Below are 26,667 nucleotides of genomic sequence, written 5' to 3' on the forward strand. Positions count from 1 at the left end.
GGCAAATTACTTTCCCTTCCAGGAATAAATCTCTACAAAAATAAGATTATGCACAGTCATTTCAGGGCCCCAAAAAGAACGTGGTCCACAAATACAATAATTATTTGATTATATATTTAATAAACTCCCTTCCGGTTGACAGTGTGGCCTTTTAAATTCCTCACTCCTTGGAGTTTAATTATTCATCATACACCCCTGACTTTTCTGAGGAATTTTTCCTAGGACATATGTGAGTAACACATTTAAAAAGCTATTATGCACACACGAAATTCCTGGAACTGGCAGTACAAAGCTGATCTTGGAAGGAGATGAACCTTGACAGCAGAAATTTATCTGTTAATGAATGGCAGTGCATCCGTACAGGACATCCATGGAGAGCATCTGCTGAGTGCCCACCAGCTCAGCACCTCGTACTGCCACCCGTGTGTCCCAGGAGAAGAGCCCTGAGCAGCCACTGCTCAGGACCAACACGCACAGTTTGAGCTGCAGCCTCTGCTCATGAAGCCAGTTTGTTGCTTTGTTTTGTCCTGGGCTCCAGAGGTATAACAACTGCAACACAAGTCACGCTGTATCTGTCAACATGTAGATGACCTGATCAGCTCCAAGTCTGCATTTGTTCATCAGTGCAGGTAAAGTGTGAGAAGGTTTTTGGTATTAATTTACCAACACAATTTGGAAATTCTCAGCTAAAAATCTTAGGTTCCTTTCTTTTTTAGCATCAACTGAATCCCACTTTTAAATTTATGGAGCATTTTGCAGTTTCCCACTGTGGTAGTCATCAGGTCTTGGCCATCGGATCATGAGAAAGCAAGCCATGAATGGCAGAAAACCCTGTGGCTGTCCTCATCTACAGAATGGCAAATACAAGCTGAGCTCTGTGCAAAGTCTGCTAGGCTGTCAAAAGAAAAATTACAAAGGAGTCACTTATTTCAGTGAAGTAATATATTTCTGACTTTGCAAAAGTCTTTTACTTAGCCACAATTGCATCATATCTGAAATTATTTTATGACCTGGGGCATGCGTAGCAGCCCCATCTGTTCTCTCATATTGGCTCTGAGAGGACTGCCACCATTTCATTCAGTGTTTGAAAATGCCAAAAATGAAACAACTTCCATATTTGTTAATGAGATTTACCAGAAAAAGAACACCACCAACAAAAGAGAGTAAAAATAATCTAAGTCTGGGTCTTTCCAAGCCAACATTTTAACTTTTCAAATACATCCACACAAACTCATTACAATTGTCACTAGAAAAGCAACTGAAATCCAGCTAACAATGAAAGGAAAAGTGTCTGAAGGGTAGTACATATTTGGTAAATTACAGATAGCTTTTACACTTGTGATTTTTAAGAACAAACCTTTAATTTTGAAATTCACAGTCTCTCCACCATTACAAGTCCCTTCAGGGCAATGATCTATCAAGTTCTGACTGTTTCAAACTGTTTGTGCTAGATTCAGCATCTATCACTCCTCAGACTTGCTGCACATTTAGCCACAGAGCCAAGAAACAATAATTTTCAATTAAGAAACCTGGAGAAGACTTGGGGACTTGATTTATGGTGCATGACTAATTATCGAATAGCTAGCCTAATGAAAATTAAGCTGCTGGTTACTACAAAGATTTAACTTCATTTTCTTGAGAAGAAGCTGATATGACCCAGAATATAATTTATTGAAGTTTTATTATATATTTTAAAACAGGCAAAACAACCAAAATGATCTAATTAAATTTTTAAATATGATTTAAAATTTTCTCATTTTTTACATTTTACACTGTAATGAAGATAGCTCATATAAACTTACGTCTGAATTAAAAGCTCCCTATTGCCTGAAGTTAAACTGTTTCCTTTTGGATGGTGATGAAAGAGATAGGAATATGAAGGGTGATGTGACAGAAATTGCTTTTAAGGCTCAGTGCATTTACAAGCAAAAGACTCTATTCAGCACAGAGTTGATGCACAAAAACTAGGTCCAATACCTAGAGTATTTTATATGTAAAATTTCATTTACATATTCTGTTTTAGAATTAATTGTGGCAATCTTTAGAAAATAAGTAGGATAGTGGTCTATGATGCCTATTTATTTTTAACTCTTTGTGGGCTTGATTCACAGCTTAAAGAAATCTATGGACTTTCTTCTCTCAAGTATTTGCTTCTTACTTATAGTGGCGTGTTTCAGGACTGCAAGGGTCTGGCTCAGTGCTTGTGAGTAGCATGAACTCATCCGAGCAATCCCATTCGAAACCTCCCTGGGGGAAGGGGAGGGTTTGCACTTAGGCACTAAGAGGGAAGGTAGAGGCCTCTAAATTACTATTTCTGCAATGAACTGTCGGATAGAAATTCATAACACTATACATTTGAGGTCTCCAATCACATAAATATTACATTATTAAGCAGGAAGAATTAGCAACTTTTTAAAGTACCTAACCCAAACAACCCTGTATAAGTCAACAGTCACTATTATTTTCACCCCACACACACACACATCGGCTTTCACTAGTGTCCACAGATCTATATGGAAAAAGGAAAACGAAACAATAAATTCTTCAAGTAACACTTTTTTGCAGAAGTTAAAAGCTCAAAGGTATTTTTCCAAGGAACAAATAAATCCATTCCTGTGGAAGAAGCCAGCCTTAGTTTGATGTGTGTCACTGCAAACAATTCTCTTTCTGCTCTGAGCCCTGCACGCCGCACTCATAGGCATTGTTTTCTGCACTTAGGCAAAACAACGAAGAAGGAAATATCAAGGTGAAATGACAAAAAATCCTGGATTAGAGCAGCTGGTAACAAGATTGCTCAGGATCATCACCAAAGATACCAGTCACTGAAAGGCAGAAAAAAGGGAAGGAGGAAAGGATAACTTGATTTATTCAGGAAATTGCTTGTTTCTTCAGAAGGCCTTTATGGGGACCATCACTTTATGTTAGGAGACAGCTGGTAACCAGAAAGGGACTGGGAATTAAATTAATTTCCTATCTAACTCTTTAAAGATCTGGGTTCTGTTCAAGTAGATGTACAGATATGGTCTGTAAGTACAACTGATATTTTTCCTTCAGTGTCCCAATTGCAAAAACAGCCTAAACAAGGACTGCACATTTTTAGTATTTTCCATACTGGGGCAGCATTAAATCCTGATTAACTCCAGTTTGGCTAGTAAAACTCTACCTACCCAAATTTCCTGTATGATTTCAAGAGCCTACATGCTTACATGTGTGTTTACAGATTTTTTAGCTTGAATCAGCAACATTCTGGCAACAGGTTTGGTACAAGATGACAGAGACAACCCCAGACAGTAAAGTGAAGTAACAAGGCCTTGCATTAGTCCATGAGGGACAAATCCCTCCCTTTCTCTCACAAGGTGTTCTCCACTGTCCCTCTGAATTACTTGGACTGGCGCTGGGAGAGCATGTTGTCTTTGCTCTCCCAAAGCCATTGTGTCGCGCCGCTGTGTGCTGTTAAACAGCTGCCACAATTCATCCCTGGCCTGGCCATACTTCAATAGTGGGTGAAGTGATTCATGCATGTATGGACTGTAAAGTTTGTAAAGCACTTCAGGATCCTTTGACATAAAAGCTGCTACTTTATTTTTACTGTAATTTATTAGCAAAGCGCGTTAATGACAATACCCTCCGAGGTAATGCAGCGCAGACTATTAGTCTGAAATGGTCTTGAAAAGTTTACACACAAAACTAAATGTATACTGTAAAAGCTTCTTCTGTTTGCAGTCTGGGGCCACTGTCTGTTCACAAAAAGACTTCCTTGTCATGGTTGTTTCTTTAGATTGCATGGCATTTAGGAGCTCTAAACAAACATATATACAGATGCTTCCTTACACTGTATTGCAGTGCAATAGAAGTGGTTGCTGCACCCAGTACAAGAATATTATCTGATTTAAAATGAGGGGAAGGTCTGTGAACTCACGCATAGTTCAAACTATGAACAAAAACGTTGAGCACCTCTGTTCAGAACTTCCTTTTGTCTCCTGATTTATCACTGCAGTCAAATTTTCAAATCAGGACATACAAAAAATACCTACTTCAAATGAAACCGCTTCCTGTGAGAAAATAAAAATACAGGAAAACAATTAACAAGAAAAAAAGACTGTACTCTATTTCAGGTCTAAGATGTGGCATTCATATATTCATGTTACCTTTGTGGATCTTCACATAATCTTGGCCATCTGATCAATGGTAGAAAAAATAAAGCACTGTATCCAGGAAGAAAATCCTTATATGTACACAGTGTGGCTTTTCTGTATCTGTAAGATGTTGGAAATTTATTGCAAGAAGAGAAGGAAGTTGATCTGTACAGTGAAAGATATATGGTCCCACATTATAGAGACCTCTCAATTAAAATTTGAAAAATGTCCTTTTTTTCTTTCTAACACATTTCACAGTTCTGATCCCTCTCTATGTATTGCTGCTAACATTTAATGTTCTTTGATTTCAATAACAGATTAACATTGCAAGTAGCAAGTTAACAGAACCTAAGAAAAAAAGGAGAACTGCAGTCATTTAGTTTGACCCATTCACCTCAGGCCATGGCTGTGGTACATGGCACTGAATGTCAGGGCGAGGTGGTTTTCTGGGCCTCAGGTCTCTCATTGTCACTGCCTTCCAAGGCAGAGTTTGCCATCCTGGAAATCTTTGGTCCTAGATATGAGAACTGGCATCCAGTCACTTTGAAATTCATGCTGCTGAGTTTTCATTTGCTCCAGAGCAAACCAAGGGCTGATGTGTACACATACTCCCCGAGTCATTACCTCTCTGCTCAAAAACTGGGGCTTTGAATCAAGAGCAGGTTCACTGCTTCATCAGGTTTACACAGCGCTGTGGTTTTCTCTGTAAAATCACCAGGGTAATCAGTAAAATACACCATGGAATATTACACCTTAGGAGATACCAGAAGACTTTTTAACTGCACAGAAACACCATCTAGAGTGTGACTCCTTTTTTCTTATTTTGTGCTGTTGACCTTTCCCTACTGGCATTGGATTCTGGTACAGGAATCTAATCCAAACTGTCCTTTTCAGAGCTACTACGCCCTAACAAGCAGAGATGCTGGGGGAGTGGAAGATGTCTGATGTTATCTAGAAACATGTCCTGTGTGCTTCTTCTTTAAAGCAGTGGGAACCAACCTCTGCTTTTCACTGGACACTGAAAGAGCAGCATCTTTCCATTTGCTCAATCGCTAGTGCAATGCTTAGCAATAATTAGGGCGGGGATGAGAGGAGATGAAAACAATGGAAGAGAAACTACAAGCAAAATAAGGCTTACTTCAGATTGAAATAAATTACCCGCTGATGGAGGGAAATGGAGCAGATGGTCAGTCAGAGCAACTCCTATGCAAAGCAGAACAAAGCCAACCAGGCAGCTCACAGAAGAGGGGCAGCTCAGACTTCCAGGGCTGGAGAGACCCACACTGTCCAACACCTGGGCAGGCAGGTATCCCACAGCCCATCAAAGAGAAAACACACAGCCTAGAGTAAACGTTTGGGCAGACTGATAAAAAAAATATCTAGAAAGCCAGCTAAGCATCAGCGGCTTTTCAGGTAAAACAAACTCTTAACTAAGCACACACCACAAGATTCACCTCAAAAAAAAAAAAAAACAAGAAACAGAGCATCGCTGTTGGACCGAGAGAGCAGACGAGTTAAGAATCTGTTTTGGTATGGTTGTAAAGTTTGGAACAGCCAAACAAAAACAAGTTCAGCGGTGTCAGATCATTTCCCAAAGGGCCTCTCATACCACTGCTGGCAAGAGCTGCCTTTCTCCTTGGCAGAGACAGCTGAGACAAGAACAGAGTGGGTCTAGAGGTTGCCCACATTTTGCTGGAAAATATTTTGTTAGCTCAGAAGACGCTGCAAGGATAATGAGGTGAGATTTGTATTTACTGTTACCCAGCCTCAGTTAAGGAAGGACTACAGCATCCAGGCAACTGCTTTAACTACCCCTTTTAAAAGCACAAACCTAAAACAGATTTTTCGTTTTGTTTTATTTTATTTTTAAACAGGACATGGCTCTATGAAGAACTAAATATGTTTTGAAGTGAGTCTTTTTGCTTTGCATAGAAAATTCCCTGAATGTCATCTTTACCCCTTGTAAGCACAGAGTTCATGTTCAAAGAAACTTCCTGAGAAGTGTGAAGGCAGATGTTTTTTCTTTAATGCCACTTGCTAAATTTTAGATCAAAATGCAGCAGATAATAGGTGTCTCCCACTAAATAAAACATGGATTGGGAAAAACAACTTTAAGTATGGTTGTTAAAACATAATGTTTTTAGCAAAATTGTTTTTACTTAATAAAATGCTTAAATTTTAAAAAGAAATGTGGTTACTCTTAAGTTCCCCTAGATACCAGATTATTATTACATGGACTTAGACCTGAAGGTATTGCTAATTCCAGGTATATTCAAACTTAACAGAACAGCTGCTGCTTCATGGTACGAACGGCACATTTTCCCACTCCTCAGACTACTGTATAAAGTGAGCTTTAGACAGAAAGGCCATAACAAGCTGACCTAGGACAGTGTCCAAATGCAGCTTCTAACATGGACCACTGGTGAACTCTCAGCAGATTTTGATAGACAAGGTCTTATCAGGGTATTCCTACAGCAGAGTATCCAACAAAGGAAATCAATAATTTCGGGAGTTTTTCTCCCTGCTTGTTGCTGTTTCCTGTAAGGAGACATATCTGATCTCAGATAAAAGTGTTAGTAAGCCTAAATAACCTTTACAGGAAATGTAAAGTCATCTTGGCCTGAAGCTCTGGACCACATAAGGCAGAAAGGATTTATCTGCTTAACAGCCATCTATACCTACATCCTTGTATATGTGGCTTCTATTCCATACTTGATTTAAAGCACAAGTTAATTCTGGAAAGCCTGTATTTACTCTGCAGTTAAAGCAAAACTTGCTGAAAACAAAACAATGCAAACAAAGTAGAAAAATATCATAATAGTATAACTATGGAAAGCTGAATCATCAACAGCCTTCTCATATTTTATTGTGATTTTTCAAAGTGCTAAGTTTCTCTATTAAAAAGACATGGAGATCTAGTTTTACAGCATATTTGAAACACAGAGAAAAATGTTACATGCTGGGCAATGAAATTGAATTTTTTTTATTCTTGAAAGAGACCTATCCATTTCATTCACTTCTGCCATATTTTTAAGTAAAAAAACAATAGGAATCTACAAAAATATTTTGGTAAAATTCTTGAATATCTGCAGGGGTTCTGGAACTAAAAGTGATGTTTCTTCCAACCTTCATATGAATAACTCATCTGCTAGCCCTATTCTCATTTAGCACAAATGAAATAATAAGACGGAGACACAGAAAACAGTTTCTCTGCTCATACAATGCTTCATGCTTGTTGTAGGTCCATTAATACAAACCAGGCACTTTCTGTGTTAAAGACTGAAGTGATAGAGCAGCTATGTGTGCTTGTAGCTAAACATTTACAAAAGCCAGCCTTTGAGGAGACGTTGCTGTGTCATGAGAAGAGCACACTTGGGCAAGGCAGGTGAGCCAGAGGGAGGCCAAGGCAGGGGTCAGCAAACCAAAGCAGCACAGTGGTTTTTACCCTGGGGCAGCCCCCAGGGCTACAGCCAGGTGCCCTGGTTATAGCTGCTAAGGTAATCCTCCCAAACCCACAAAGATCAGCAAACAACAAGACTTGCATACTGCAGCCAGGTATTCTTTCAATGAACAAAAATGAAGGGCAGTGCTACTTTTTCACAAGCCAGGTATTAAACAGTCTGTGTAGAAGCACCACTGCTGATTTCAAAAGAAATGTGGCAGTACAACAGAGAAGACCTCAGGCCACCTTTTGTAAACTGTGTTTCGGGTCTTGAGAAGACTGAAATTGTGGTGTTTACTCTTGCATCTTGATTATTCAAAATAAAATCTGGACCTAGCAACATTTCAGTTGAAAACACATATCACTCTGCCAAAACCCAAAGCTGTTCTAAGTACACTTGCTACAGTAATCTTGAATATGTTATATATTTAGCCTTTTTAGTCTTAGTTTTCCCTTTTCTCCAAATTTCTCTGAATTAACCTTCTGCCTTATTTGATCTCCTTCACAAAACTCAGCTGAAACATTTTTTGAAGAAGCCACTTGATTAGCATAACTTCCAATGGATGGGCTGAAGCTTTACAGCTCTTAAGAAGATAAATTTGGGTAACATGATACTATGAAAATATCACTACACCTAGGGTAGGTTGTGAAATAGAAAGACAAAGGTTAAATGTCCTTCAAGATGGTTACAGTAATGATACTATGCTTTTGTCAGGATGTTTTAGATTGGTTTAATGGATGAAAAAATTAAGAGTGGTTTACCCTCACCACCTCAGCTCCACCCACAAGGTAGTTCAAAATAAGCAATGTAAAATTAAGCAAAGTGTAAATTAAAAAAAAAAAAATCTATTTTCTATGGTTTCTCAAGCTTCCAGTTTCTAGAAAAACTAATATTAACATACCATCATCCATAAAGTCTGCACCATGCTGTGCTAGGTTTGTTTTTGTCACATCCCACCTTAAATTGTAAACCACCTTTGAGAGCAGCCATTGTAATTCATTTTCAACAGGTCATCTAGGGCCAGACCAGGATTTGGCTTTTGCTTCTGAAAATTACATGTGAACATAATGCCATGTAAATAAGGAAAAATGTAAATATTCAACATTTGCTGGAATATCCTCAGGTCAACCAAACTCTTGCTGCTTAGTGATTAGTGGTCTATTAATGTGCACTGTGGCTGTATCATCTTGCTTTCCCATGGTGACATTATAAGCCTATTAAATGACTAAGGCTATACATAAATGTTCAGGGTGGAGGAGGAAGGCATTAAAACATAAAGAGGTATAAACTTCTTTTTTGGGTTTTTTTTGTTTTTTTTTGGTTTTTTTTTTGCTGCTGTTCTCTGTGATGGTACCTTTATAGTTCTCATGCACCTCGCTCTTTGGCAACTTCTCTGGGCAGCCAGAACAAGCATCCATTGCAATGAGCCTCCTAAAGACTCACCTTTAGCTTTGGCTGCGTTCCAGCCAGAGGCCACTTTCTGTAAGGAAGTGGCCATAGAGGGAAAAGGAGGTCTTCTCTTTGTCTCACAGTGTCTGAGACCTCTTTGCTTTCCATGTAGCACCACAAAGATCTCCTGGATTTGTAGAAGATGTTGGATTCTGACCTGCACTTCCACACCCTTGTGCCATGCACTCACCTTCATGGGTTATCACACCTACCATACGTCTTCCAAATTCAGCAGCAAGGCCTGACATAAATCCTTCTTCCCAGCTACCATCATGATGGCACTCTCACTGCCCTCAAACTCCCAGCTTGGAAATCCTGACTTCCATCTGTCCTATCCCGTGCATCTCCTTGCAATTTTAGCTGGTATCTGAGCAGCAGTTTTCTCTGTGTCCCTGGGAGGCATAAAATCTAAGCATGCAAATGGAAACCAGAATATGATCACTGCTAATTTATGAAATCTGAGTTATTATAAACAATGCACATTTCCCATTAATCTCAAAGAAAATATGTTTTGTGTTAGAAAATCAGAGTAATTCACAGTTTCTGGGGCAGCAAATTTATGGAATTGAAATATAATTTGAATTCCTGTAGGATTTATCAGATATAATCTTCACAATTCATTTAGTTAAAGTCACATTTTCTTGTTTTAACTCTCTTATTGGATGACTAAATTATGATGTATAGTAAATTAACCTTTAATCACTAAAAGCTGTGTTCAGACACTATGCTGCTCTGCAAGTCCTAGGCAGGAGGAAGAGCTTTGTTCTTGTTAGGTGGGACCTTCCTGTGGGAAGCAGCCTCTTCCATAGCAGTAGCATGCCATTCATTTTAGGCAAGCAAGGGTTTGCCCTTCTATAGCCTTGGAAATACCTAAATACAGCACAGTGCTATGAATCTGCTTGAAAGGGAAACCTCAAACTCCCAGCTTGGAAATACTGACTTCCATCTGTCATATCCTAGTAAAGGCGGGCATCTTTTCAGGCTCTCCCTTCCATAATGTAGAAGGTATTTATTAGATTTTTCAGAATTAATCTAGCCCAGAGCTGGTTTAATAGTGTCATATTCTGCTAATTATACAGCCTTAACATTGGATGTTCCTGGCTGTGAAATGTACCCAGCCTCAACATCTCCATTTGATGGACTTTGCTTGATGTTTTGGCTGCTGCTGTTCAGACCCATCTGCTTGAATGGCATTATGCCCACTCATCAATTGCTTGGACCTTTTCATTACAATATAGATGTCTATCATTTATGAGTTTATGCTAGTTTTCCAGCTTCCATTAGACCCAACAGCTATGCAGTGCTTTATGGAAAGCAAAAGGCACACATACTGACACAAGGACCTGAAATCTGGTTCCACTAACAATGAAGATAATACAAATTGAGGTAGATGTACATTACATCATTCATTGTGAACAATTTATCAGCTGTGTTCATCCCTTTTTTCTTTCTGTTTTGTGGGGTTTTTTCATTTTGACAGAAAATTCATGCACAGATGATTTTTCCCCTAGTCTCTTCTTCACTGACTCAGCAGTAAATATGTAAACAACTGCATAGCTTTCAAAGTTCAACCACCAGGTATTTGTACCTGTTTCATCATGCATTTTTTTAAATTCATATTCTGCTGTTTGTGCAGCAGACTGCAAGAAGGTAAGTTGTGAAAATGAATAAATAATAACATCTAATACTGAGTAATTGGTTACGAGGCATGATCTTCAGGCCAATAGGTGAGAATTTAGGCTTCAGCTAAAGAATATTTGTTCCGGAATATTACCTTCAGGAAAATCCTGCCTAAATAAGCATTTAGAGACAGAAAGAGGGATGACTGTAGTCAAACTACACAGCCACTTGGGACTTTAATTCAAGTTTATGAACTTCATTAAAGACAATTTACAACATCTGTGGATATTTTCAATGTTTTTGCAGATTTCATTTTGCTTTATTTAAATCTAGGCCCCATTTTTTCTAAATGAAGAATCAAAATTTTCTATCAACATCATGTGTTATGTTAAGTGTTAACCAAATATAAATCTTAAGACAAAATGGTGATATGGAATAAACTAATAAAAGCAAAGCAACCAGACAGATATTATTATTGAGATTATTTTAGATGCTCCCACACTATTTTCAGTGGTGACATAATTCAAAAGTCTTTAAATAGCTGTTTTCTCCCCTTTTTGTTACCTGACAAAATAGCAGCACCAAGAAAGGAATTTCAGACAGTGTCTGTGTTGTATCACAAATTTAACAAAATCCTTTCAAGAACATTTTAAGATAGACATTTTTCCTCCCACATTTTTTGGAGGAAATAGTGTTGTATATATAAAAAAAAATGGGGTATGGAAAAGGACTTCTGAGTTGTGATCCAGTTCCTTCCATGTTTGTCAATAGCAGTATGTTAGCATTTTGTTGCTTGGTTTTTAGAGCCTGGTGTTACTCCTGAAGTTCATGGAGAAATCCAGCTTAATCACTTTCATGTCACCAGACAGGTCTGCTCAGTAGCCTCTAGTCTTATCCTTTTCACTTTATTTTTCTTCTCCAGTAACACATGGAACATATTTTAACCAGCACTTCACTGGGAGTTTCTCTGTTAAAGGTCCCATGCCCCATGCTCAGGTGATGGGGTAAAGCCCAAAAGTAGGCACCTGTGCCATGTGAGACACCAGGTGCCCCCAGCTCACAAGCTGGGGAGTGGTGGTGTCTGTCCTCACGTGGCAAAGTCACACAGGACCTGATCGATGTGCTGGGGGGTACTGGTGACTGCAGCCTGTCAGATCCTGTCAGCTGCCACCTCATGCGTGTGTGTCATGAGCAATGAACACGCTGGCTCTGCTCTGTCCCCCCCGTGCAGACACGGGGAGGACACAGGCTATTGTTTGCTGTTCCTCCCCAGGAGCTGTGTCAGTGTGCACTGGAACTATTTCACAAGTGGTTATGGACTGATTCTCTGGCTGGGGAATACTTTCACCAAGGGTATGTTTTGTGGACTATGGCCAGAGAATTATCCTTCTCCCGGTCAGAGAGTTGGTCTTGAGCTGCCACAGAATTCCAGAAATGCTGGTTTTGGGGAACAGTCTGTCTAAAAGTGATGACATTGTCTTCTCTGGAAAGTACTCTCTGCACTGAGATACTACTAAAGAAGGAACACTGATTTCTTGCTTACACTTAATCAGACTTGTTGACATTTAGATGGAGAAAAAAAAAGGTTCCCCTGAATACATTAATGGTGTAGAAAAGAAAGATATAGATTACACAGGCTCTCTATAGAAGCAAATCTTGCATGAAATTCTTGTCATTTGATTAATATCTCAAATCAAAAGTCTTACCACATTACAATCTGGGAATCAAGCCAGCTTAGAAACTAAAACATATATTTTTCAATATAACTGTGTTCATAATGACAGGACCACATGGTCACAGCTTCAAATTAAATAAAATCTTCTCTTACTGTCCTATTTCTAGGACACTGGACAGTACCTTTAAAAACAAGACAAACCACATCAGCTCGCAGAAAGAAAGATACTCTGTGAGAGAGCTGGTGATGGAGGCCTGTACAGCACTGGAAGCTGGAGTACAGTGAGGTTCCTTCTGGGATTTCCACCTGGTGGGGTGGTAAATGCAATAATTTTTCACTTCTGCAAACTCTGAATCACCTTTGCTTAAGCATTTTTTTTTTTGAGGGATGTGTGCTAAGCTGTCTTACTGGCAAAACTAAGTCTCATCAACTCATTACATACTTGCACAGCACTGCACTAAACCTCTACAACATGTTGCTAACACCCCACCTCTAAGCATTCACCTTGCAGCTAGGCCTGCAGTTACTATAGATTTCTTTTGCTGTTGCTGAAATGACACTCTTATTTCAGAAAACATTTCTTTCTATGTCAAGCCTCGTGCACTTTGGCACCATTAATGATGGTGTTATTTAAACACTGCTCCAGGAAAGGAGAAGCAGAGGAGCTGCTCCCTCCCCCCCTGCACACCCACTCCAGCAACATCCCCTGGCCAGCAGCTGCATTTCTGGGCAGCCCAGGATCACATGTCGAGGTTGTGTTCAAACACAAAGAGATGCTCCTTTCTGCAAAATACTTATCCTGCTCATAGTCACAGCAATCTTGGAATTTCTTTCGTATTCCCTAGTGGTGTTTTATTCTAGCAGGAATTAGTTCAGTAACTCAGAGAGCTGTATGGAGGACAACAAGCGATTTGAAACACCAAAATCTTAGATTTTAAACTATTCTGCAAATATAGGCCTGCATAGAGAAAAAATATTGCTTTAAGTATACATTCCAAAATGAGAAAACCTAGACATTATAGGAATTTTTTGCTTATTTACCTTTATATAAAGTATGAAAATTAATGTGACATGTGGATAACTTCTTCTCTCCAGAATGTGCTTTACAAGTCATAGATTCTATATGATGTTGCTGTTGCTATAGTAACTCTTCTTTACAGCATGGCAAATGCTCATACAAAACCTTTTGACTTTTAGTAAGAAAATTTGCATTCTCAAAATGTTTTCAAGTAAAGTTTATGGCCTAAAAATAATAGATTCATTGTCTTTCCCTTTTCCCATCTCTCTCAGCTTGATGTAAGCAATTAAAATTATGCTTTCTTGATCAAAGACTTATCCTGTGATCTAAAAAGTGATTTCACCTCAAAACTACATTTTATGCAATCCAGTGACTTTGAGTAAACACAAATGAGGCTTCATATGTAAACTACTATAGTAGATTTCCCTCTTTTTTTCCTTTCCCTCTTTTTTTTTTTTTTTGTTTTCTTTAAAGGTGATTAATTACTCAAATGCAGTGTGAACCATTCACTTAATACATGGTGTGTAAGTTCAATCCTTTTTATCTTCTCTGTTTTGAACACCCAACCGGCCAATTTTACCCCACTGAACTAATGCAAAACAAAACAAAACAAAACAAAGAAGAAAAAAATAAACCAAAACCAAAACCTCAATGGCACACACTTTGGATAAATACCTCTGCACTGTACATTTGCCAAGAGAGCTTCTAAGATCAGCTCTGTAAATGTCATGATCCTTAATGCTATTGTGGTGTAACTGAAGAGCGTTCCTTGAGCCCATTTGGCTGGGCTGACTAGCGCACTTTGTTTTCCCAGGAGAAGAAAGCAGAGTAGTAAACCATTTTTGCAGAATGTCATTCTCCCACAACAGTTTATGAAAGAAACATCTGTGACAAGAATCTTTAATGCTTTTCTCAAAGCCAAGCTGACAGTAAAAGAGCATTGCTAAAAGTGGCAAATCAATCCCATTCCACTCCTTCTAGAGCAGGACACCTAATTTGCTATGTATCACATGTATTTTCTTCGCATGTGCTGAGAGGCTGTGACATTGATGTGGTGGCTGTCGTCCAAGCTTCTGTTGAATAAACACTTTGACCATATAGCAGGCACACTGGCATGTTTAGCAATGTCTGCTGTCCAGTGTGAGTTTACTTTACCTCGGGGAAAATTTGTTTAATTTGCAGATTGCAATGTGGGGATATAAACAGTATCTTTGAAGGCTGATTTGAAAACCCTAAATCATCATACAGAATGCACTCTGTAGTTTTGGGGGGATTTTTAAACTTGGTTTGCTTAGGGAAGTGTGAGAGGATTTGTACTACCTGGAAACATGGACAAATGAGACGGAAGAAAGTAACAACAAATACAGTTCAGGAGATAAAAATTATTTCATTACTGGGCTTGTGTTGATTTTGGTATAAAAATAAGATGATTTAGCTGAAACCAGCCTTACAAAAGGTATCTAGATCAGAGAGAATAATTTTTATATTTAGTTAGTTAAACATCTGAAAGCTTTTACTGACATTGGACAATGAATCAAAGCTCTGGTGAGTGGTGTGCTGAGGAAACTTAGAGCTCAGCTGTGAATCAGAAGGATCTTTCTTAAGTTACTGTTGTTTTTTAAAAGATTTAATACTACTGAAAGTTTTGATTATCCCCAAATTATAGTAAATCCTTAAATAAACTTCTGATGTCTGTAACATTTAAATTATTGCATTTTGAAGCTTTTTGCAAAAGAAAGCAGTATAGAAAGGGGACCACAACTTTTGGCATGGCTCATATACACTACAGCGTTCCTCTTCTATATAAGGCTGTTAAAAGTAATGGCTCTTTTGTCACCCTTTCCAGCACTAGCACATGAGCCCGGCCATTTCAGTTTTCAGCACTATCAGATCTCCCCCTGAATCCCACGGGAGGTTTGGTTGAGGCTGGAGTTCCCAGTGTAATGAGATGGCTCTAGATAGTTAATTGACAACTCCAAGAACCTTTCCTGGCAGAGATGGGTATCCCCAGACCTGAATGCTGAGTGAGATTAAAGGCTGGAATGACATGGGTTGTAGTGAAAAACAGCCATGGTGCATAACAATGGCAGATGGCTGCACCTCACTCATTGCCAGGGGAAAAGTGGTAAAACTGCTGGAACAGAAACTTAGAACCCAAATTTTTCACTTAAAATAAGGGAGCCCTAGAGAGGGCAGCCATAAGTATTTCTTATTTATAGCCAGCTTTCTGAATTTAAGCTTTGGCATTGTAGCTGTTGTGTGTTATAAACTTGAGAAAGTTCCCAGTTCCAGAAAAAGTCTATTTATTCCACTAGTTGCCATGGATAACACTTGTTTGTATACATCTTTAAAGCCAAAGGAGTGGAACTGCATAAATAGAGGGACTGGAATTCAGAATATTTTCCAAACAGATGTAATTTTCATCTCCATAGTTGTTCAATTAGTGGCACTTGATTGGATAACCAAGTTCATCTAAGTCTTCCTGAATGCCCCTGTGACTTGTAAGTCAGCTCAGTGACTGATGGGCAAAGTGAAAAGGTGTGGAGGAAACTCCAACACTAAAGACTTTTAGAATAATCGATAATTCACAGCACAACAGAGAGAAGGAAGACAGACTTACCCTGAAGCTATGTGAATAGAAAGCAAGGATGGTTTCCAGAGTACAAGGTGGACCTGAAAGATTTAATCCCAATGAGAACAAGCCACCTGTTCTGCCACACACATTTCCTCCTCATTCCTCTTACCACCTGCCTTATACAGGGGAGAAGGATTTCATGTCTTCTGAAAGCAGAGGATTCAGTTCTGCTTTTTTTTTTTTTTTTTTTCCAGAAAGAAGGTGCCTCCACACAGTGACAAATGTCCCTTACAATTTTCAAGCTCATTTGAACTCGAAAATGCTCTCATTTGACTTCAATGGGACAACTCTTCAGTAGGGCACGCTTGGCTGGGCTGGATGCTCGTTGAGAAAACCAGTCTGCAACCACCTGTCGGCTGCCGGCTCCTTTTGTGAACATTCAACTCTTTGAGAACAGGACTCTATTTCTGCATCTGTACAACTCTGAGCACATCCTATCCTAGTGGGAGCGTGGAGCTTTAGACACTACCTACCCAAAACACGTGATTTTCTTAAAACATTGCAATAGTTGTGTTAATAAACTGGCAAGTGAACAAATCTCCCTGCCATGTTTACCCTGAGCCCTGAATTTGCCCAGAGTACAATATAAGCAGGTAGTTTGAACACTGCTGATATTTTTAAAGGAAATATACATGGTGCAGTAGATAACAAGCTGCTTTTTTTTTAACTTGCTCTTTGTTTCCTTTTGTGTGCCCCTGCTCCCATATAGTCGATAGCCCAAACATCAAAACACTATTTCATTTTATTTTTCAGAGTTCATTTACTTACACTCAAAGGCTTTTGTTCCAAAGAACAAAGCACATGTGTCTTACAGTTTGACCCTTCCTCCATCTTTCCCTAGGAGTTGCAATTAAACTTTCATTTAAGTAGTCATTTGGTGTGTGGGATACTATGCTAAAATACTTTGAATCACTGGTTTTAGTAAGGCCCCCAGCTGCTCTATCTACAGCACCCAGTGACTCTTCTGATCACGTCGGAAAGACTTTGCTAATATTGGGTATGCTTGGGAGGACTGATTATTTAGATAGAAGAAATGAAAATAGAGAAAGGATTCTTTTTAAGGGAAGGCACTGACTGCAAAGGACAACTGGAGTGTGTATTGTGTGTCTATCCATTTCTTACCCATCATTTTGTTTCTGCTGTGGGAATACATCAAAATATTGGCTTCCTGTGAATAAGGCGCTTATTCATGACTTAGGACCTTGTAAATTCCATATGTGATTGTGTTAAAATGTCCTTATGTTTCCCATGCTCATACTAGATTTTTATGTGTGCAGGCACGTTCTCCCTGCCCCTGCACCACTCTACATCCACAGAAATGGAAAAATTGTCTTCCTAAAGAAAATTGCATTCTGAAAAACAATGGTTGATTGATAGGAAAAGAGGGGGAAAGTCTCTTGTTCCCATCTGTACCACCTCTTGCCCCCTTGTCTTTGTCATTATTTTCCATATTTTGGGAGAAACAATAGTCATATTTAATCCTGAGTGATTTTGGAGTTGTTCCCCTTCCCTCACCTCCCTCCCCTGCACAGTTTGGCTGGTTTTCTTTCTCGTCTCATTCATTTCCTTGAAAGGATTCACACCAGAGGGGCTTCATCCACTAGTATGTGGTTGAAAAACAGATTCTTTCAGAGAAAATGGAGACAACTAAGCCTATATATGTGCTCCACCACCAAAGTGGTACTTGAGAAACAACCAGGAGGAGTGCACCATCAGGCAGTCTTCCAGTGCACAGCTAATACATCCCTTACAGAAAGTTTTACATCACATGTGCAGTGGAGCCATTCAACCCAGAGGTCCAAACTCTATTTAATTAAAAATAGGTCCTACGAACCACATGAAATGAAGTTGTAAGGAGCCTAAGCACGTATCAATCCAGTTTACAAGATCTGTTTCTATTGCACTGAATTGCAGGCTCATGTAATGTATATATTACATCTACAGTCTGCCAAGTCTGCAGCCTCCCTTTCAGCTGGATTCCTAAGAAGCTCTGTCTTTTCTGGGGTTATTTTCACAAAGTTTGAGACTTCGGTCTCCACAGGTTAACAGTTTCCGAATGGATAAAAAACCAGTATTATCACACAAGATGCATTTCCTCACAAAACCAGCTAAAACGTCTGCCATTCATGGTGAGATATAAATCCATGTCTGCACAGTATTATCAATAACAGTTCTTCTCAATTATGCCAAAATGTTTTTGCATTGACATGGTACTTGTTGGCTCGTGTGTTTCCAACAAATGTGCACTCTAGAACTAGACTGAAACTGAATTTAGAATTCTCTACACTTTAGGGGGCAGGAGCAGTCATTTGAATCTTGTATGTGCATTACATGAAGGGCTTAATCAAAACTCAATCAATTCCCACCTCACCAAGTTTAGAAAGGGATTTAAATCCAGTACCAGATTTGGATCTGAATTTCGTGCCTGGGGGCTCATTTCAGTTATCAATTAGTAGTTGCTCTTGTGATGTATCAAAAGGCAGTAGCATATAGGCTGTTGTTTAGAGACGTACATAATGTAGCTTTAAATTTCATTGGGAAACTAAACAAAACCTCTGGCCTTAGGGCTGCATGTTCAAATGCTACAGTCCCATAGTGCATTACACTAGTCAACACTTCTTTTCAAATACCACCCGCATAACAATTAACCTCACTTCAACCTTGAGGTCTCTGATTAGTGATGGCCTATTGTTTAAGTTCCATTAACATAGCCCCTGTGTTGCCCTATTCTCACTCAAATGGACTAATCAAATCAGTCACCAAGGACTTAAGCTCAGAGTCCAACTTCTTTGGTAAGCAGCAATTTTCAATTTAAGTAGAATAGTGAATGTCATCAACACAGTCACAATTAGTATAGTTCTGACATGGAAAACATTCTTAGTGATCCCAAATTTGTGACATATCAAGGGCCTTAGCAACTTGCAACATGAGAATTTCTACGTATATTAGAAAAATTACAATATCAATAGGGTAGTCAATGCATTACCTTACATCAGACAAATCTCTGAAAGGACAGAACCTCAGTCAGATTCCATTTAATTTCAAAAAGCAAATGCTGTTTTGATCCAGTAGAAATAAAAACACGTTACAGAATTTTTAAAATGTTCTTTTTGACTATCCACACCATATTTATTATGAAAAAAAGAAAAAGGAAAGCATTGTTTATTTTTCCAAATCTAGCTACAAAGTTGTTATTCTTGACATTCTCTTACTTGGATTGCACAACTAGGTTTTCATTCATATTAGCTAATACTTGCTCTTTCAATCATTTGGAATTAAAAATGGCCTAGTATTATTTCTTTCGATTATTTTTAACACTGTCTTCTATTTCTGACAAGATGATTCAGGATAAACCTCTAAGAAGATACAGTGGAAAAGTCACGGAAAATACAAGCAGAACTTCACCAGTAGAATTCAGGGCCAAATTTTCAATGGGCAAATATACATGTAATGAGAGTTATTACCTACTTAGATACCCACTGTGCACAGGCAAGAAATTATTTTCATGCACATGTAGTTAGTCCATGAGCAGCACATACATTTTCCAGCCATTCAGATCTTGCTTTCGTTTGAATACACAGCAAAAAGTCAAAGTGGGAAGCCTCTGGCCATTGAGCAAGACACTGAGGACACCAAGGACTTTCAAAATGGAGCCTTTGTGGCAGATAAGATTTTGCTGTGGTTGTAAGTGGTAATTCCTACCTAATGGAAAAGAAACTTTTTTCCTTTTTCTCTTGTCATCTTGTTTTCTTGTCAAAATGCATCTGCTTTCTCAGTGTAACACTTTTTCAGATCATGACAGAATCATGCTCTCTCATCTCCTCAGAATATGATGAAGTTTCTAGGTAATGTTCAGATACAGCTTTTCTTTTATGATCAGCTAGAACATTGTACACAGAATAAACATTGCCAGACACATTAAATGTTTTATTTCTCTGCTTCAGAGAATGAAATTTGGCAGAAATATTCCCCAGTTTAAATCCATCTTTTGTTTGCCTCATTGCTTTACACACCATGTAGTGAAAAAACTGGCTTCACACTGCTCCCACACCACCAGTCCATCTGACTGACAATAGATCCAATCTGCATTACATGGGAGGCCATGTGAGCCGCCTATTCTGCTCCTCCATCTCCACCGACAGCTGGAACTGGACTTGGAGCAAATACCAAGAGAATTTGCATGATAGTCCATTTGGAGCACATATGCTATAAATTCACCATTGCTGCGAAATGGCAAGCCATAGGCCTCATGCACACAGAAGTTACATGAATTTAAATTAAAACCAATTTAGTCTAAACCAGAATGAACTTCTGTGTGAACACTCTTAATAGTTTAAAATCATCTCGCTTCAGTTTACCCAGCAGACAGTTAACCAAACGCAGGAGAAGCACAGACATTGCCAAGCAGTCTCCATCTTTAATGGAAGTCATTTTAAACCCCACCTTTAGCCCTTTTGCTGGCAGGGGCTCTGCTGTATTGGCTAGGGCTGCTCAACCATACCTGTCGTTCAGAACTGGGGGGGATTCTTTTGCAGTCCTTCTACTCTTGCTTGTGTTACCCACAGTCAATCACTGCCTCTTCTTTGGAGGACTCCAGAAGTGGCACCACACATTGACCAGCGTTGGATCAGGTTTGATCCTTCCAGTCCATCAGTGAAGGCACTGGGGCAGCAGCTTCTGGAGAGGCAAAAGCTACACACATTCTCCAGCCATTGTTTTGGCAACGTTACCCCTGGGCACGGACCCCCCGCCTGCACTGCCTCCTGTTGCTCTTTTGTTCGAGAGAAAACTTGTCGTTTAGAGGCTGATTATTAGTTTTCTTTTCTCTTCGCCTCCCCCGAGTCCCCCTTTAACTGGATCATCACGAGTTTTAGGAGACTTACCCCTTTCTAAAGAAAACAAAACAGAATAAACAACCTCTTTCCAGTTCCTGCCAGAGCTCTCTTCTTTTCACCAACATCCATTTTCTCCCAAAAAAAAATCGAAAGGACAGGGAGAAAAAGACAGCTTCTTCCCTCCCCCCACAATGAAACAACAAAGAGCACAAACAAAATTAAAATTAGGCATTTAAGCTGATTTTCACCACTTAACTTTTGACATGTTTTTCCAAATTTCGTTCAAGTCCGCTCTGAAGACTCGGCCAGTGAAACCCACTGTATCAAGTGACGTTTCCAAGCCTTTTTGCATAACTTCTGTGAAACAGCCCATGTGTTCTTTGGAGTGGCAAAGGCACCTTTCTGCTAATGTGGAATTTGGAGCTTATAACACAAAAAAGTATCTGTCCCTTTGAGGAGAAATAAAGGGTGAAATGCATAATTTTTCAGCTTTATGTAATTCTGAAAATATTTTGGTTCTGATACATCCAAAATCACTCTGCAAAAGGATCTCCAGGTGGGTGATTTATTAGAAGTTAAAGCCGTTGCCCAAAAGTTCTGTTCTATTTTATGCCCACGTAGCATCGGTTCAGCTTCATTGTCTTGCTTTGAGAAGTAATTGTTTTTTCTCTCCAGAAATATATTTTTCTTCCAGTAAGTCTGCATCATATTCATCATCTGGAACGTATTGGGAGCGCTGCACTGGGCTCCGCTCGCAGCTGCTCCCAATCATAACCGATGCGCTCAGAGCCGACCTGCAGAATACCCAGCAGGCGAGGAGGGACCGTGCGCTCCGGACCGCTCCTCCTTCCGCGGCTGCACCCGCGCTCCGGGGGCTGCAGCTCTGCTTCATTGCCAGGTGTAACTCAAAATGGCACTTTTGACCCACAGAGCCATTCAAGGTTTAAGAGCTTCTATTTCTTTGAGACTGCTCCTCTGTTTCAACATCGTGTTTCACCTGGCAGCCAAGACTGGCTGCAGTTGCATGAGGTGAATAGCAATGTTGACTCTGTAAAATACATGAGGGTTTGTAGAATGACAGGCCGTTCTCAGCGGATATACAGCATAGGAGCAATAGAAAGATGGGGAGTGTCTTGTTTCATAGAGGAGAAAAGAAAGAAGGACTTCTTTTCATTTGAAAAAAAATAAGATTCTACTTTTTTAAAAAAAATATCATTAAATTAAACTGCTCCCCTGCAAATATTCTGTAGTAGAACTGCTAAGAAATGTGTAAATTACTTGTGTCCATATTAGTATCGTGGGTTTTTCCAGTACTGATATCTTTTCCTTAGAAGCTGTTAGGTGTTTTAATGCTCTTACTTAGATTTGGAAAATCCTGGGGGAAAGAAAACAAACAAACAAACAAAAAAACAAAAATGTAAACATATGCATGAAAATCATGAGATGTTGTCACTACAGGAAATCGGGCAAATAGAATATTGGCTGCTGGAAACAGAAAATCATCATTTACTTTAGTAAAGGAATAAATTTAATACAACAAAAAGAAAGCACACAGTATGTGCTAGTCAAGATGGCTGCGCATTTCTTCTGTAAGAGCTGATCCCCATGTCCAGAAGAAGTGTTCTGCACCAGTCTGTGCAGATGCCATGAGATAAGGGTATGCCTTCATGGCTTTGCAATCATCCAGCTTCTCTTAGGATTTATCTCTGGGTTTATAGCCTACCTGACTGAAGCAAGGCACAGGTGTTACAGTGTAGTCAAGAGAAATCTCCTTCTCTGTAACCTGTGCCTGCTACCTGCAACCAATACCCCTTCTGCCTTTCTAAGGAGCACCCAAGCCTCTCCACGTGCCCTCATTCCCTCTCCTCCATTCCCACCTTCACACATGCTCCCCTCGAGGTCTCTCACCCTTTTTTCACTGATGTGGCAGCCAGACAAACTCCTATTTAAACTATGAGAAGACTAATTTTATCTAACTTAACCAAAGTAAATTAGCAGACTTAAATTACAGACTTAATTATAAAATATATAATATTCTTGATGGTTGTGATTTTGCAGCAGGTCAAGAAATATTCTGTCATTTCCCTATAGATGCAAGGTCTTCATTACTCTGTTTTCTTCACCTAAAAGAAAAACTCCTGGCTGTAAGGAAAAGGTTGAGTAGAGGACTTTAGAGCATTTCAGAAGCAGAGGACAACTGGAAAACAAATAGCTTTCTCTAATTCTTTTTTTTTAACAAAACCCTTTTAAAATAAAATTTTATGTTTGATATGGTGGTAACAAACTGTCATGTTACTTCTCTTGGGGTCATGTTTAGCATTGACCAAACTGCTTCTAGCCCGGCGTAAGACACGGTTCAACCCCCTGTACTGTATAATAAACTATGCCCATTGCAACAGTTTCAGCTGCATTAAATCAGCTCAATAAAGATAACTCAAAATAAGGAAACACCATTTTTCCTCACTTAGATGAGACTTGAGTGGAAACGGATAGCAAAGCCCCAGCACTGCATACAGCAAGTGGATAGGAAACCATCTGCTCCACCGCTGCCGGCTTTTCGGAGCCTAGGGACCTGAGAGATGCCCCAGGTTCCTCAGCAGCAGTTGCTAAGGAAACATTTTAGGGAACCTTTTTCATAAATTCATAGTAATCTCCATTTCTCAAATGTCAAGGCTAATGACTCACCCTTTGATTGCAAATGGGATTTACTACCACAGAATTGCTGGCAGCCTTCAAAGCTAAATTGTATTTGTCAGCATTTGAAGACTTTTAGTACGTTGGTTACCACTGCTCCCCTTGAGTGAGCAAAAAATGTAGATACATGAATATCTGGCAGAATTCCCTTAGAAATAATTCAACCCTTTACTAAGTTTCCATACAAGCAAGAAGACAGGGATTGGTGTCTGCAGGGCTCCTACAACAGGGAATCCCCATAGCAGAGCCTGCACATTAGGGGGTTTCTAGCCTGAGGTGCAACGAGGCCCTCCTGGGGAGCACAGATCCCAACAGGGGGGACTTGGGACCAGCCTAAATCTGTCTCTGGGTATGACCAGTAGAGACATGCACCCTGCCTTTCCCCCCAGAGATTACTTCTGCTTGAAGGCAGCTGGATATGCCCACAGATTTTGTGCAAGTCACACATGAATCAGTGCCCTTGGTTTTCCACTGATAATTTGCTATGCAAGTCTGCATTTGGGATATCACCTGAAATGATACCAAGAACCTGACACTACATTACTTTGTGCCTTCACGATTCTTTTTCTGCCAAGTGCCAAGTTTGCAAATGCACCCTGAGACTCCCTCCTTCAAAGTATTTGAGAAGGTATCAACAAACCCAGACTTCAAGGACAATATCTATTGCTTTGAAGGCAACACATATTTAGAACAAGATTCTCTCTCAAGCGATGCAGACCTCACTGCAGATAGGTCTACTTCCAAGTTAAAAGCTTATAGCTCAGAATACAATTTAAAAAGTGGATACTTTAACACCTAGTGCTTTAAAAACACATAAAAGAACCTCAAAGAAATACAGACCTAACAACAAAGTTTCTGTAAATTACTTTTTGTAGACACTTCATATTTATATAAATGCATATCATAAGTCTATTTGAACATTGGTTCACACTGCATTTAAGAAATTTCTACTTCACATAAAAGTTATAGATATAATATACTTTGAATGGATTCTTTTTATAAATCACTGTGACTCAGGGAAACCCTTTCTCCCTGGAATTACCATTCACTGGTATATGGAGAATACCATCGATGAGATCCAGAATTTGTTGTCAGTAGCATTGCATGGCTAGGGGACACATGTCATGATATAAAAGCGGTATCCACCCATTTAAGAATATGCACTTAAAATGTATAGAAATGCCTGCAGAGCTACACTATTTTGAAGTGTTTCCTGGTCACCTTGAACACCACTGTCCAAAACAGGCAGATGGAGAAAACACTCATCCAACTTTTGCTTTCTCTGTCTGGGGAAAACATATCCCTCAACTGTGTTTTGTAGCACTCTGCCTAGAGACAGACAATTTGGCTCTCCTGTGGCGTCTGGCTACAGGATTTCACAGTGTAGATCTGCTCATTTTTCAGCTGGCATATTCAGCCAAATTGCCAGAATATACATGTCCTATCCCAGGTCCAGGTGCTAGGAGAAGGCTCCACTCTAGAACTCTTTTTGCCTACGTACAAAAAGAGGAACCACTGCCTCTGAGATTCTAACACTGGTGTTTCTAAGGCTGTTTTTCTTCCTCCATTGATTGTCTTCTAATTCTATACTCTCTCATAGAATTTTTCTTATCCCAATACTCTAAAATGAAGTACTGCAAGTGTAGAGGTGGACTTGGGCAGTTCCCCCTTAGTTTCCAGATGGCTCCGTCTAAAATAATAGTTTAAAAAAATACACTTAGCTCAGAAAATAAGTCTCTAAAACTTGACTGAAAACATATGGCTCCAAAATGTAGATGAAAAATGAACAAACATCTGCATTTTCATACTGTTTACCAAATGCTGAAATCAAAGTCCAGTCTATGCACTGCTTTCTTTTTCTATAACCAAAAAGCCTGCTTAGTTATTACAGAATACAGCAAAAGTCCGACAGCGTATTATTTTAGTAACACTGAGTTTTCTCACTCTCCTAATGATTATTCACATCATTTTCTAAAAAAAAAAAAAAATACTAATCTGACTAGGAGGATCTGTCTTTTAGTTTTAGATTCATCAATAATTATAATTGCAGCACCTGTGTGCCTTTTTCTGTGTGAAGCAAAGTGCCATGTGTACCGAGCCATGTACCACGGGGGCTCCAAAACACCCTGGCCGATCCTTCACTGTAAACACCACGATAATACCTGCACACTTAGGAACAATCACACACTTGCATGGAGACATAGAACATATGATTGTGGTTTAACCTTTTAAAGAAATTGTTTTTTTGCTTCTATTGAAAAACAGACATACAGACTCTGGGAGGTTATTTTATTCCCATATAGTAAATGTGAAATCCTGAGGACTTTGAAACATTCTGTAATTCAAACAAAGTTTTATTGTTTCCTGAAACGCAACAACCATTAGAACTTCATCTAGGTAGATTAACACTTTGTTGTCTTGCTTTTTAGAGCACTAACAACCTGATCTACCAGCACAGTACACATTTTTAATGTTCCCTCTTCAGTCGAAGAAGGGAATTTCCTCTAATTTTGGCAAATGGTATGCTGAGAGAAACGTTATTTAACTCACTACATAGCTGTAAATCTGTTTTGTAAATCTTGCACTTTTTGGAAGGCTTATTGCTAAAACTTTTGCTTCAGAAGCACATTTAAGGGGTTTAGATTTAATAAGGTTAAAAACCATCTGAGCATTTTGAGACTACAAAGAAATAATATATCTGTAGTGTCCCTTGCGATAGATTAGAGACAGGACTTGGTTGCGGTAATGAATATAAATGGGATTCTTTATTAAAGCCACTGGACAGAAGCAGGACTGCAGCTCTGCTTTCCAGCTCCCAGGCTAACTGCACACAACCTATGCTTTCTAATAGAACCACACAAGTCTAGCCTAAATCCTGGCCTAGATTCAGCAGCGTTGGAAGGGATTGCCAAGCTCCATGAAACCTAGTTACTTAAATTGTTCAACAGTGGGTACAACTTCCAGAGCATCCTCTGCCAAGGCTTACACAATCCCTACATTTGCATGCACGTGAATTAAACAATGAAATGGCTGGAGATTCTGCAACTGGGAATAGAAATATCCTCCATGCAAAAATCTTTTTTTCCTTGCAAGTTTGAGGATAAAAATAGTTCTGGGACCTGAAAGCCTAGATATTTAATTTCTTTAATGCTATTTTAATTA

At 39.3% G+C, this 26,667-nt stretch overlaps 1 long non-coding RNA gene across 1 annotated transcript in view; it reads right to left on the reverse strand.

Moving 5' to 3' along the window:
• Window positions 1–26,667, reverse strand: part of LOC126636328 (uncharacterized) — a 103,912-nt gene that overhangs the window by 20,190 nt on the left and 57,055 nt on the right. Inside the window, exon 2 of the long non-coding RNA XR_007627948.1 lies at window positions 20,478–22,186. This is a non-coding gene — a long non-coding RNA (uncharacterized LOC126636328). The remainder of the gene's footprint in view (window positions 1–20,477; window positions 22,187–26,667) is intronic.

This window comes from Myiozetetes cayanensis, unplaced genomic scaffold (genome assembly GCF_022539395.1).
Source record: "Myiozetetes cayanensis isolate MyiCay16 unplaced genomic scaffold, myiCay2020 scf13, whole genome shotgun sequence".
Classification (NCBI taxonomy): Eukaryota; Metazoa; Chordata; class Aves; order Passeriformes; family Tyrannidae; genus Myiozetetes; species Myiozetetes cayanensis.